Below are 12,662 nucleotides of genomic sequence, written 5' to 3'. Positions count from 1 at the left end.
TTGTGCAGTGTATGTTCCAATTGTATCACTACAACACAATAAAATGGTTCTTCAAAGAAAGATGATAATATATTTTGGATATAAAACATCTTCAATCATAAGATATATTGAACCCATGATGGGTGATGTTTTTACAGCACGTTTTGCTGATTGTCATTTTAATAAAACATTGTTCCCTAGATTAGGGGGAGAAATAAAAATAAAAAATAAAATGATGCTTCATGATGCGAACATCAATTAAGGTATATTGAACTCGCACAAAAGAATGTGAAACGAAAGTTCAAAAATAATGCATATGCAAGAACTTGCAAATTAATTACTTTATGCATTTACATATATAAAAAAGTGACTAAATCATATATACCAGCGATAAATGCTCCAGCTCGAACTGAAATTCCAAAAGCTGGCAATAATGTCACTGTTGAGTCTTTGCCACGCATCAAACGTGGAAGATCAATTGGTTCCGAAGATAAAAATCCTCGAAAAAGAAAATCAGCTGATAATGAGGTAAGAGAAAGTGTTCAAGAAGAACCACAAATCAATATTCCTTCTGCAGAGGATATTGATAAATGTAAATACTAAAATTGCGATAAATTATGCAATATTATGGAACCGAAATGAAACTAAAATCTCTATGAGATATTTTCATATAATGTTACAATGACATCATGAATAAAGATGATGATCTGGAACTAAAATCTGTCATTGAATATACAAAATGGACATGATTGAGCTCAATGGAAAGGAGCAATAAGAGCTGAATTAGAATCGCTCGATAAAAGAAAAGTTTTCGGATCAATCGTTATCACTTTTAAAGATGTGAAACGTATGGGATACAAATGAATATTTATCCGAAAATAAATGTGCAAATGAAGTTACAAGGCAAAACTAGACTTGTAACTCAATATTTCCCACAAAGACCAGAAATGAATTAGGAGGAAAAATTATCCTCCTGTAATGGATACAATTACTTATTAGATACTTAATCAACCTGGTAGTTATTTAAATGCATCTCATGAATGTTGTTACTACTTATCTGTATGGATCACTTAATAGTGATATATATGAATATACCTAAAGGGTTAAGGTATCATAAGCATCTAATGTAAAACCCAAGGGAATATATTCCATTAAATCACAAAGATTTCTAAGTGGGTTTATACAAACGGGACGTATGTGGTATAACCGATTAAATGACTACTTGATAAAAAAAGGGGTATAAATATAAACTTATTTTGCACGTATGTTTTATAAAAACAATGTTCGAATATGAGATCGTAGTTGTTTATGTCAATGTTCTTAACATCATATGAACAAATAAAGAGATCTATGAAATCATTCAACTTCTAAAGAATTATTTTGAAATGAAAGATCTTGAAAAAACCAAGTATTACCTTGGATTGCAAATTGAGCATATGCCTAATGGTTTACTTGTACATCAAACAACTTATACCGAAAAGATTTTAAAACATTTTTTTTAAAGACAAACTCATTGTTGTTAGATCACTCAATATTGACACTGATCTATTTCATCCCTGCGAAGATCATGAAAATTTTAACAGATCGGAAGTTCTATATTTTAGTGCAATTGAGGTTCTTATGTATCTTATAGATTATACAAGATCTGACATTTTTTTTTGCAGTTAATTTGTTGACATGGTTCAGCTCAGCCCCTACCAAAAGACATTGGAATGGGATCAAACAAATAGTTTGATACCTTCGGGGAACTACTGATTTATAATTATTTTATTCTAACAACTCGAAACAAGATTTGTTTGGTTATACAGATGCAGATTATTTATCCGATCTACATAAAGCTAAATCTCAAACTGGATATGTATTCCTAAATGGAGGCATCGCAATATCATGACGTTCTCAAAACAAACACTTGTTGCAACATCATCAAATCATGCCGAAGTGATTGCATTACATGAAGCTACTCGGGAATGATTTTAGTTAAGATCAATGATACAAATCATTATTGATTCTTGTGGACTAGAACGCTATAAAAGCCTAACAACTATCTATGAAGATAATACAGCTTACATAGTACAAATGAAAGAAGAGTATCAAAAAATGACAGAACAAAACATAAATGCTGACGAGGCGCTAAAGTTATAAACAGTCTCAACGGTCATAAGTTTGATGGAAAAGAATGGTATATTAGTAAGGCTCAGAAAAAGACTGAAAGGGAATAGGAATTGAAACAACAGTTTGAACAAACCATGAAGGAGACTGTAGACAAATCACGTGGGCCAAACTTTTACATAAAAGATTTAGATGATACAGTTTCATATGAAAACCTCAGATTCTTCTCATATACTCAAGATCTCGTAAAAGACAACCAGATTAAAATGAGAAACGTTCAATCAACAACTCTGTTGATCTTTATACCAAAGCACTGTCAATCGCTGTTTTTCAAAACATACATTCACAATATTGGCATGAGGCAAGTTCAAAAGATGTGACGACTCAGCGTTGTCTACTTGAGGGGGAGTCAACTCTATGCTGCACTCTTTTTCCCTTAGCTAAAGTTTTATCCCACTTGGTTTTCTTTAGCAAGGTTTTTAACGAGGCAGTATTAATTGCTCTTTAAAAAAAATTACCATCCAAGGGGGAGTGTTGTAAATTTAGTAGTAAAATATGGATGGTAATTAGTCAAATATGGATAGTAAAATTTGTACTATATATATGTGGATAATGAACACACATATACACACCATTTTCTTACATATAAGAAATATACTCTCTCTCTCTTCCATTACTACTCTCTCATATTTAAGGATTGTATAGGCTTAGGTCAAAATTAGTTATAAGCCTACTGAATTATAACAATTTATTTATTTATTTTTACTTTATTGACCTCCATTTATTAATGCGTTTCACGGTTGACCTTGAAATTAACGTCCATTATATATTTCTGCTAAAAATGGTCACATGTCTGGTACAAAATGATTTTAGTATAGATCCTTGTCAGGACTTTTTTTTTCACTAAGTTTAGAGCATTAGTGTAAATGAGGTTAAAAGAACCCGCACTTCGCTACGAGGTAGTTTTGATTGGTTAACAGTCGATTAGTTGAACGTTGAAAATAAACGATCAACGTTTGGTAAATTTAACACTTAAAAATAAATGATTAAAAAAGAAAGGTGATAAAAGGAAATGAACAAAATTTGGAGGGTTTCATTAATTTAACGGTTTAAAAAAACGGTTGATTGTTAGCTAATTAAATGTTTAGAAAAATGGTTGGCTTAAAAAAAATAGTTAACTGTTGATTAGTTGCATGCTTAAAAATAAAGAAATGAAAAAAGGATGTAAAAAAGGATGTGAAAAAAGTAATTAAAAAAAATAATGGGAATACATTTTTTTTAAAAGTTACCTAATTACCCCTAAAGTTGGGGGTAATTACAACATTGCCACTATAAATAGTAGTCATAAGTCATCATAATTAAAAGTCATCATAATTAGTAGCGGTACGACAAGATCATTCCAGCACAACAACATCTAGTTTACGGCTCTATTCAAAGACTAAGCGAGATCTCGAGAAGTAATGTGTGTCTGTAGCTTGTTGATCGGCCCATGTTTTGAATACCATAATAAAAGAGACTTAACCTACCAGATATTCTATAGTTATCCTCGAGCACGCTACCATAAGTCAATCGATTCGATAAACAAAGATGAGTCTTGTACCAGATGAGTGCGGCAAGGAGGAGAGACTAAGCAGAGATGCAAGCGCCTATTAGCTATTCTAGCCTAGGTGAAAGGTGTCCAATCGGTCAACAAGCCCTAGGCACCATCCGATTAAGGTTAATGATCGAAGATATGATGACTTATGTCACATTTCATGTCATCGATGCTCTCACCTCAACTGGTAACGAAGGTCTTACTATCATGCTTCAACGTAGTGACTGGAGTCGAATTGAAAGATCTGGGCAAGGCTGAGTATAATGCTTGATTTGGTTGCAGGTCAGACTATCTTCATGTCCTTCAAGGGGGGATCGTGTGGGTTAGACTACGACGATGAATGCAATTTATCAAGTATTGAATAAGGAAGAGGGACTCAGACATTCGGTAAAGTCTCCCAACTATACTTGAATATGAATTGGTTATCCATAAAGATGTCATAATAATTAGTAATATATAGATAACTAGTTATATGACCCGTGAAAACGCGAGTTTGTTTAATCGAACAACACCATATTCTATGAAAGATAAGTACCAAGGAAAAAAATTCTTTAAACTCATTAGAATCTAGCAAAACAAAGGAATCACTGCGTCTCTCTCTCTAGTCTCTAAAAAAAAAAACCCTACCTTAAACTTGTAGCTGCCATCTCTATTTTCTATCCTCCGGCCGTCGGTATTCTCCGGCGGTCCGGAGGACATATCTCCTTCACTCCTTTTCCTTGTTTTCCCTCTATTACTTTCTTTTTCTTTTGTCTTTTGTTTTTCTCTTGTAACAATCGTTTTTGGTTCATGATTATCGTGTGTATCGTGTTGTGGGTTATTCAAATCGAGTGTATCGTTTTAGGTACTCAAATCAAGTGTTCTCAGGTCGTGGTTATAGATCTATGCTTTGGTGGGTTATTCAAGCGTTTCGGCCGGCTATTGAAATGTCCCGTTCTTATTGATTAAAAACGTTCAATATTAATTGATTTCGTTGCGAGGTTTTGACCTCTATATGAGACGTTTTTCAAAGACTGCATTCATTTTTAAAACAAACCATAACCTTTATTTCATAAATAAAGGTTTAAAAAGCTTTACGTAGATTATCAAATAATGATAATCTAAAATATCCTGTTTACACACGACCATTACATAATGGTTTACAATACAAATATGTTACATCGAAATCAGTTTCTTGAATGCAGTTTTTACACAATATCATACTAACATGGACTCCAAATCTTGTCCTTATTTTAGTATGCAACAGCGGAAGCTCTTAATATTCACCTGAGAATAAACATGCTTTAAACGTCAACAAAAATGTTGGTGAGTTATAGGTTTAACCTATATATATCAAATCGTAACAATAGACCACAAGATTTCATATTTCAATACACATCCCATACATAGAGATAAAAATCATTCATATGGTGAACACCTGATAACCGACATTAACAAGATGCATATATAAGAATATCCCCATCATTCCGGGACACCCTTCGGATATGATATAAATTTCGAAGTACTAAAGCATCCGGTACTTTGGATGGGGTTTGTTAGGCCCAATAGATCTATCTTTAGGATTCGCGTCAATTAGGGTGTCTGTTCCCTAATTCTTAGATTACCAGACTTAATAAAAAGGGGCATATTCGATTTCGATAATTCAACCATAGAATGTAGTTTCACGTACTTGTGTCTATTTTGTAAATCATTTATAAAACCTACATGTATTCTCATCCCAAAAATATTAGATTTTAAAAGTGGGACTATAACTCACTTTCACAGATTTTTACTTCGTCGGGAAGTAAGACTTGGCCACTGGTTGATTCACGAACCTATAACAATATATACATATATATCAAAGTATGTTCAAAATATATTTACAACACTTTTAATATATTTTGATGTTTTAAGTTTATTAAGTCAGCTGTCCTCGTTAGTAACCTACAACTAGTTGTCCACAGTTAGATGTACAGAAATAAATCGATAAATATTATCTTGAATCAATCCACGACCCAGTGTATACGTATCTCAGTATTGATCACAACTCAAACTATATATATTTTGGAATCAACCTCAACCCTGTATAGCTAACTCCAACATTCACATATAGAGTGTCTATGGTTGTTCCGAAATATATATAGATGTGTCGACATGATAGGTCGAAACATTGTATACGTGTCTATGGTATCTCAAGATTACATAATATACAATACAAGTTGATTAAGTTATGGTTGGAATAGATTTGTTACCAATTTTCACGTAGCTAAAATGAGAAAAATTATCCAATCTTGTTTTACCCATAACTTCTTCATTTTAAATCCGTTTTGAGTGAATCAAATTGCTATGGTTTCATATTTAACTCTATTTTATGAATCTAAACAGAAAAAGTATAGGTTTATAGTCAGAAAAATAAGTTACAAGTCGTTTTTGTAAAGGTAGTCATTTCAGTCGAAAGAACGACGTCTAGATGACCATTTTAGAAAACATACTTCCACTTTGAGTTTAACCATAATTTTTGGATATAGTTTCATGTTCATAATAAAAATTATTTTCTCAGAATAACAACTTTTAAATCAAAGTTTATCATAGTTTTTAATTAACTAACCCAAAACAGCCCGCGGTGTTACTACGACGGCGTAAATCCGGTTTTACGGTGTTTTTCGTGTTTCCAGGTTTTAAATCATTAAGTTAGCATATCATATAGATATAGAACATGTGTTTAGTTGATTTTAAAAGTCAAGTTAGAAGGATTAACTTTTGTTTGCGAACAAGTTTAGAATTAACTAAACTATGTTCTAGTGATTACAAGTTTAAACCTTCGAATAAGATAGCTTTATATGTATGAATCGAATGATGTTATGAACATCATTACTACCTTAAATTCCTTGGATAAACCTACTGGAAAATAGAAAAATGGATCTAGCTTCAACGGATCCTTGGATGGCTCGAAGTTCTTGAAGCAGAATCATGACACGAAAACAAGTTCAAGTAAGATCATCACTTGAAATAAGATTGTTATAGTTATAGAAATTGAACCAAAGTTTGAATATGATTATTACCTTGTATTAGAATGATAACCTACTGTAAGAAACAAAGATTTCTTGAGGTTGGATGATCACCTTACAAGATTGGAAGTGAGCTAGCAAACTTGGAAGTATTCTTGATTTTATGTAACTAGAACTTGTAAAATATATGAAGAACACTTAGAACTTGAAGATAGAACTTGAGAGAGATCAATTAGATGAAGAAAATTGAAGAATGAAAGTGTTTGTAGGTGTTTTTGGTCGTTAGTGTATGGATTAGATATAAAGGATATGTAATTTTGTTTTCATGTAAATAAGTCATGAATGATTACTCATATTTTTGTAATTTTATGAGATATTTCATGCTAGTTGCCAAATGATGGTTCCCACATGTGTTAGGTGACTCACATGGGCTGCTAATAGCTGATCATTGGAGTGTATATACCAATAGTACATACATCTAAAAGCTGTGTATTGTACGAGTACGAATACGGGTGCATACGAGTAGAATTGTTGATGAAACTGAACGAGGATGTAACTGTAAGCATTTTTGTTAAGTAGAAGTATTTTGATAAGTGTCTTGAAGTCTTTCAAAAGTGTATAAATACATATTAAAACACTACATGTATATACATTTTAACTGAGTCGTTAAGTCATCGTTAGTCGTTACATGTAAGTGTTGTTTTGAAACCTTTAGGTTAACGATCTTGTTAAATGTTGTTAACCCAATGTTTATAATATCAAATGAGATTTTAAATTATTATATTATCATGATATTATCATGTATGAATATCTCTTAATATGATATATATACATTAAATGTCTTTACAACGATAATCGTTACATATATGTCTCGTTTAAAAATCATTAAGTTAGTAGTCTTGTTTTTACATATGTAGTTCATTGTTAATATACTTAATGATATATTTACTTATCATAGTATCATGTTAACTATATATATATCCATATATATGTCATCATATAGTTTTTACAAGTTTTAACGTTCGTGAATCACCAGTCAACTTGGGTGGTCAATTGTCTATATGAAACATATTTCAATTAATCAAGTCTTAACAAGTTTGATTGCTTAACATGTTGGAAACATTTAATCATGTAAATATCAATCTCAATTAATATATATAAACATGGAAAAGTTCGGGTCACTACAGCTATTGCCTTCCTCACATTTTTTCCGGCACCGATTCCTTTCTCCGGCCGCCGGCTGTTCGAGTTTTCTTCCTTCATCGTCTCTCTGCCTTTGACTTCAAGTAATTTCGAGGTTTGGTTCATGTTTCAGGTTCGTGGTGTTGGGTTTCGTGTTTGCAGGTTCGTGGTTTCGGGTTATGGTTTCCGATTCGTGGTGGTTGTGTGCGTAATCGTGGTGAAGTTTTCGTGGTCTCAAGTGGGTAATGATCAATCCTTAATTAATGATGTTACTTAATTACAGATTGAGTGCAATAAGATTGTAATGGAGGATGGAATGTTTGATGATTATTTTGGGCCCCGATGATCGTCTTTCACTTTAACTATCAAGTGATCAACCACCCCGACCCGGTCTTGATTGTTAATTAGATTAATTCACCTTTTCGCAATGTAAAAATCCCTTGGGCAAGATCACAAGTGGAAATTACAAAGGCTTAGGCAAAATGGCAGAGAATCAACAACCCATAAATGAGAGGCCAAGCTCTCTATTTATAGGATTCGAAATATCCGCGGTCTGCGAGTTACATAACTATCCGCGGAAACTCAGCGGATTAAACCGCGGTCTTGTATTAATGCGAAAACATAACCGCGGTACTCATTTTCAGCGAATATTGCACAGCTTTGCCTTATAATTCGCGTAGTTCTGCCTTTGGCTTTTAGCAAATAAAATATACATATACAATGCTATGTATATGATCAAGTCCCCCCAGTTTATTATGATACATTTTCGCGAAGCCAATGCATCATGATAAACTCTAAAAATAAAGAAGTGTGTCTTAAAATATTTCGCAAACAATATTTTATAATTTTTATCGTCCATTTATTACCGTTGCTTTTATTAAGACCAACGCGTAATTACAACGGTAATTTTTTGCCAATCTGTCAAATCAATACGCTGTGACGGCTACAAAATTACCGTTTACACGTCGCAGTAATTTTAGCCGTTTAAATGTAATCATTACCTTTCCATCTTACTCGCCCTACTTCCAATTATAAATAACACAATAATCCGCATAAAAACTTTACTCTTTCTCTTTCAATTTCTTCTGCAATCAAATTCGTCGAATCACAATCGTACCGTGCAATTAACAATTCCAACCTTTAATTTCTTCAATTTTATCACCCAATTTATTTTCCTCATTGCAAATGGCGTCATCTTCTTCGATGCATACTCCCGGAGGCTATGTTTCTTATATGACGCAAGCAAAACTTCAAACCCTGCAAGAATGGTATCCGCCACTTGCCCAATTTGTTCCTACCACGCCTGCGGTAGAACAGCGAGCCGATACTCCCCCTAAAGGGATGATTTCTGTTTACGAGGCTGCCATTTCCCAAGGCAACCTTCTATTTCCACTTACCCCTTTTTTCGCAGCGTTTGCGAATACTATAATATCGCTATGGCACAGTTGCATCCTAACGCGATTAACAAGATTGTGCTATTCGAGATGTATTGCAATGCCACCAACCAACCACTGCTGCTGAACGTTTTTCGTATGTGCAATAGCCTGGTGCTATATGATGTGGGGTGGTTTTCTTTCTGCAGTAAACTTGGCATAATGACTTCACCAAAAGATTCAATTGGGAATTGGCGCAGTTCCTTCTTTTATATTAACGATACCGCGTATGTGAACAGCAACATACCAAAAATGCGGTGTACAGAGCTTAATCCCGACCTCAATGAGAGGCCTGTACTCGATGATCTTGAGAATGACACTCTCAAGACACTAAAGAACGCGGGCATATTTCTGCGACCTTACTCGAATGTACCACTGTACATTGGCAGAGTGTCGATTCAATGGCAGTGAAGCGACCATGATGCGCTTTTGGTTGATCAATCAAAAAATGGTATGCCGCTTAAATTTATCACAGTATATTAATGTACTTACATTTTTCGCAATATTTTTGCTTTGCATAACACTTGTGCGCTTTTATTTTTTCAGCGGTTGCACTTGACCTTGTCATGAGGTCCGCTGATATAAGCAGGATTAGCCCTGCCCGTCGCCTAAAGAATGGCGACGGCGACATTATTCTTATTGATGAACCGATCATCAATACATGCTACATCGCTGGAGGCGAGGACCGCGGTAAGCGTAAGGTTGCGAAAACTACCCCTACTCCGCGCAAGAAACGTCTGCGCTCTCACTCTGAACAAGAAGCAAGTAAGCAAATGCTATTTCGCAGTATTTATTTGATTACGCATTGTTTATTTGAGCATAAACTTGCTATATTTACTTATCTGTTTATAGCTATTCTTCCAGGGTCATCCGCTGAAGCTACACCGCTTTACAACATTAGAGGGAGAATCCCTACAGATGTTCTTAATAAACCCGGGAATGAAGATCTATCACTTCCATCTGACGCAGAAGCTTCCAACCAGGAAGAGGAAGGAGAAGCCAATGCGGAAGAAACTGCCGCAGCGGATCAGGCGTTTAAGCTGTACCAAAGGCTTTATAAATTTGTTCCTGAAGAAACAAGGGAGCAATACCGCAAACTGTCTTATCCCGAGGCGGCCAGGCAACGAATGCATAATTGCTACAATGCAATTTATCTGACAGTCGACAGCATGGAGCGTTTTACTGAGATGTCAGACGAGTATGAGAAAGCAGTGAAAGCTGCCAATGCTCAAGAGAGGAGGGTGCGAAAGGCTGAGACGCGCCTTGAAAAGGTGATGGAAGAAAACGCCAGACTTAAAAGAAGGGCAGAAGTCGCAGAACATGAGTTCGCCCAGCTAGTTAAGTATCTTCCAACATTCGCAGATAAAGTGATGGACTCCGAGCCAGTCACTGAAAAATTTCAAACATATGCTCAAGCATCAAGGCTCGCCACTCACTGCGAGTGGCATGATTTATTATGCCAACTTGGCGATCTTTCGCAACCTCTTCCCTCTGACATGGCGAAAGAAATTATCGCCACCGATGATGCTCGTGAAATACTTGAGAGGGCGAAGAAGGAGGTTGAGAAAATTAACATACCTGTTCTTGAAGAACTCAGTCAGCGGGAAGGCGTTACATTTGCGGATATCAAAGCATTAGAACTTTAGCTTTGACTTAATTGTTTTTGAATGTATTTTCGCAATTACAACTTGCGTTTGTTGTAAGAATCCGCGTTGCGTACGCGCTTAATATTAATCACTTTTTCACAGTTCGTAGTTGCAACTTCTTTTATTTTTATAGCGCTTTATTATCAATATTCATAACACGGACTTGTCCTTTGCAATTTCCAACTTTTATTATTGTGCACATAATAAATGTGTACTTTTGCGAAATAATCTGTATGCGTATATACTTATACGTTATGAATCTTCTAAGTCCGCCGTAACGATCCTTAGGAAAATTTAGCATTGCGAAGCATCTAAGTATTGGCAAGATCAAATACTTAGGAAGTGTTATCCTTTCGCAATTATTTTCAAATTAACACAAGTGGGCAATTTCAACACTTGGTTTTTAGCAAAATATTTCGCAATGATTTTTTGCATTTTTATAATACCTAAGCAGGCTTAAGCTTTTGCGAAAATTATGGCACCTTACTTAGAATATCCGCAGAACAAACATTAACTTAGTGTTGTAAAAGACAAACAATTGCATTCTGCGAAATAAGCACTACGCGTGGCCACACGCAGTGTTTTCGCTTTTTAAAGAAACAATTACTTAACACTGAAATTAGCTCTGCTTTATTCATTACTATTTCGCATTCGAAACATAAACACAACTATCAAATTCGCATATCAATATCATGCATTTATGAATTTTGCCTTAGCATCTTATTACAACTTTTTAAATTATCGCACTACACAGGATTAACTGAACGTCCTTCAATACTCAAATTTGTATTTGCCATAATCGTAGCGCGGAATGGCTAATCTTCCGCAGAAATCAGCGTGCCAATGCCCTTGTTGGCAGAAAATTTTAGCATACCATGTATGGTAGATGGTATAGCGCCAAACATGCGCAAAGCTGTGCGCCCAAGTATCATATTGAATCGCGATTGATTTCGCATTATGTACATATTCAATAAAGCTTGGCGCCTTAGCGACTCGTCGCTGTCATCAACTAACTCCATTTGTAACTCCAACAGTCCAACATGCCAGGATGACTCTCCTGAGAACCCGGCAAGTGAAACCGTAGTAGGTTTCATCAAAGCTTGAATGCTCGCAGGCAACTTGCTAAAGCATTGTTCATACATGACGTCAACACTGCTACCAGTGTCCACATGAACCTTCATTATTATTATTCCAGTATTTGCAACGCGACATGAAACCACTACAGGTTTATCAACATCAGCGGTCAAACTAGCAGGAGGAAACGCGATAGAAGGACATTTCCAAGTGACAATCTGTTCTGAAATTTGCATTACTGACGTTTCACCCTGCACTTCTACCACGTTGATCACCTGAATTCCGCGCTGATTTTCTTTTTTGCTCACCATTTTTACTCCCAGATTTTTTACTGCGGGAGCCTTTCGCTCAACCGCGCCTGACGCGTTCGAGGTATTGGCTTCTGTAGGCATTATAACTGCATTCGTGGTGTGTTGTGCGATTAAATGGTCCAGCTTGCCTTGCTCGTATGCTTCTGCAATAAATTCCGCCAAATCTCTGCAACGATTGGTGTCATGACCGTAATCATCATGGAAAACACAAAATTTTGATCTATCGCGCCTGCTATTCTCTCCCAAAGGCTGCGGATCAGGAAAAGACTTAGCAACTCTTTCTTGCAACAAAATTTCCTTGGGCGTTTTTGTTAACATGTGAATGATGTTAAATGATTCATTGCTCC

The sequence above is a fragment of the Rutidosis leptorrhynchoides genome, chromosome 10, assembly GCF_046630445.1.
Source record: "Rutidosis leptorrhynchoides isolate AG116_Rl617_1_P2 chromosome 10, CSIRO_AGI_Rlap_v1, whole genome shotgun sequence".
Lineage (NCBI taxonomy): Eukaryota > Viridiplantae > Streptophyta > Magnoliopsida > Asterales > Asteraceae > Rutidosis > Rutidosis leptorrhynchoides.
The sequence above is the reverse complement of the archived record's forward strand: the minus strand, read 5'-3'. Positions refer to the sequence as shown.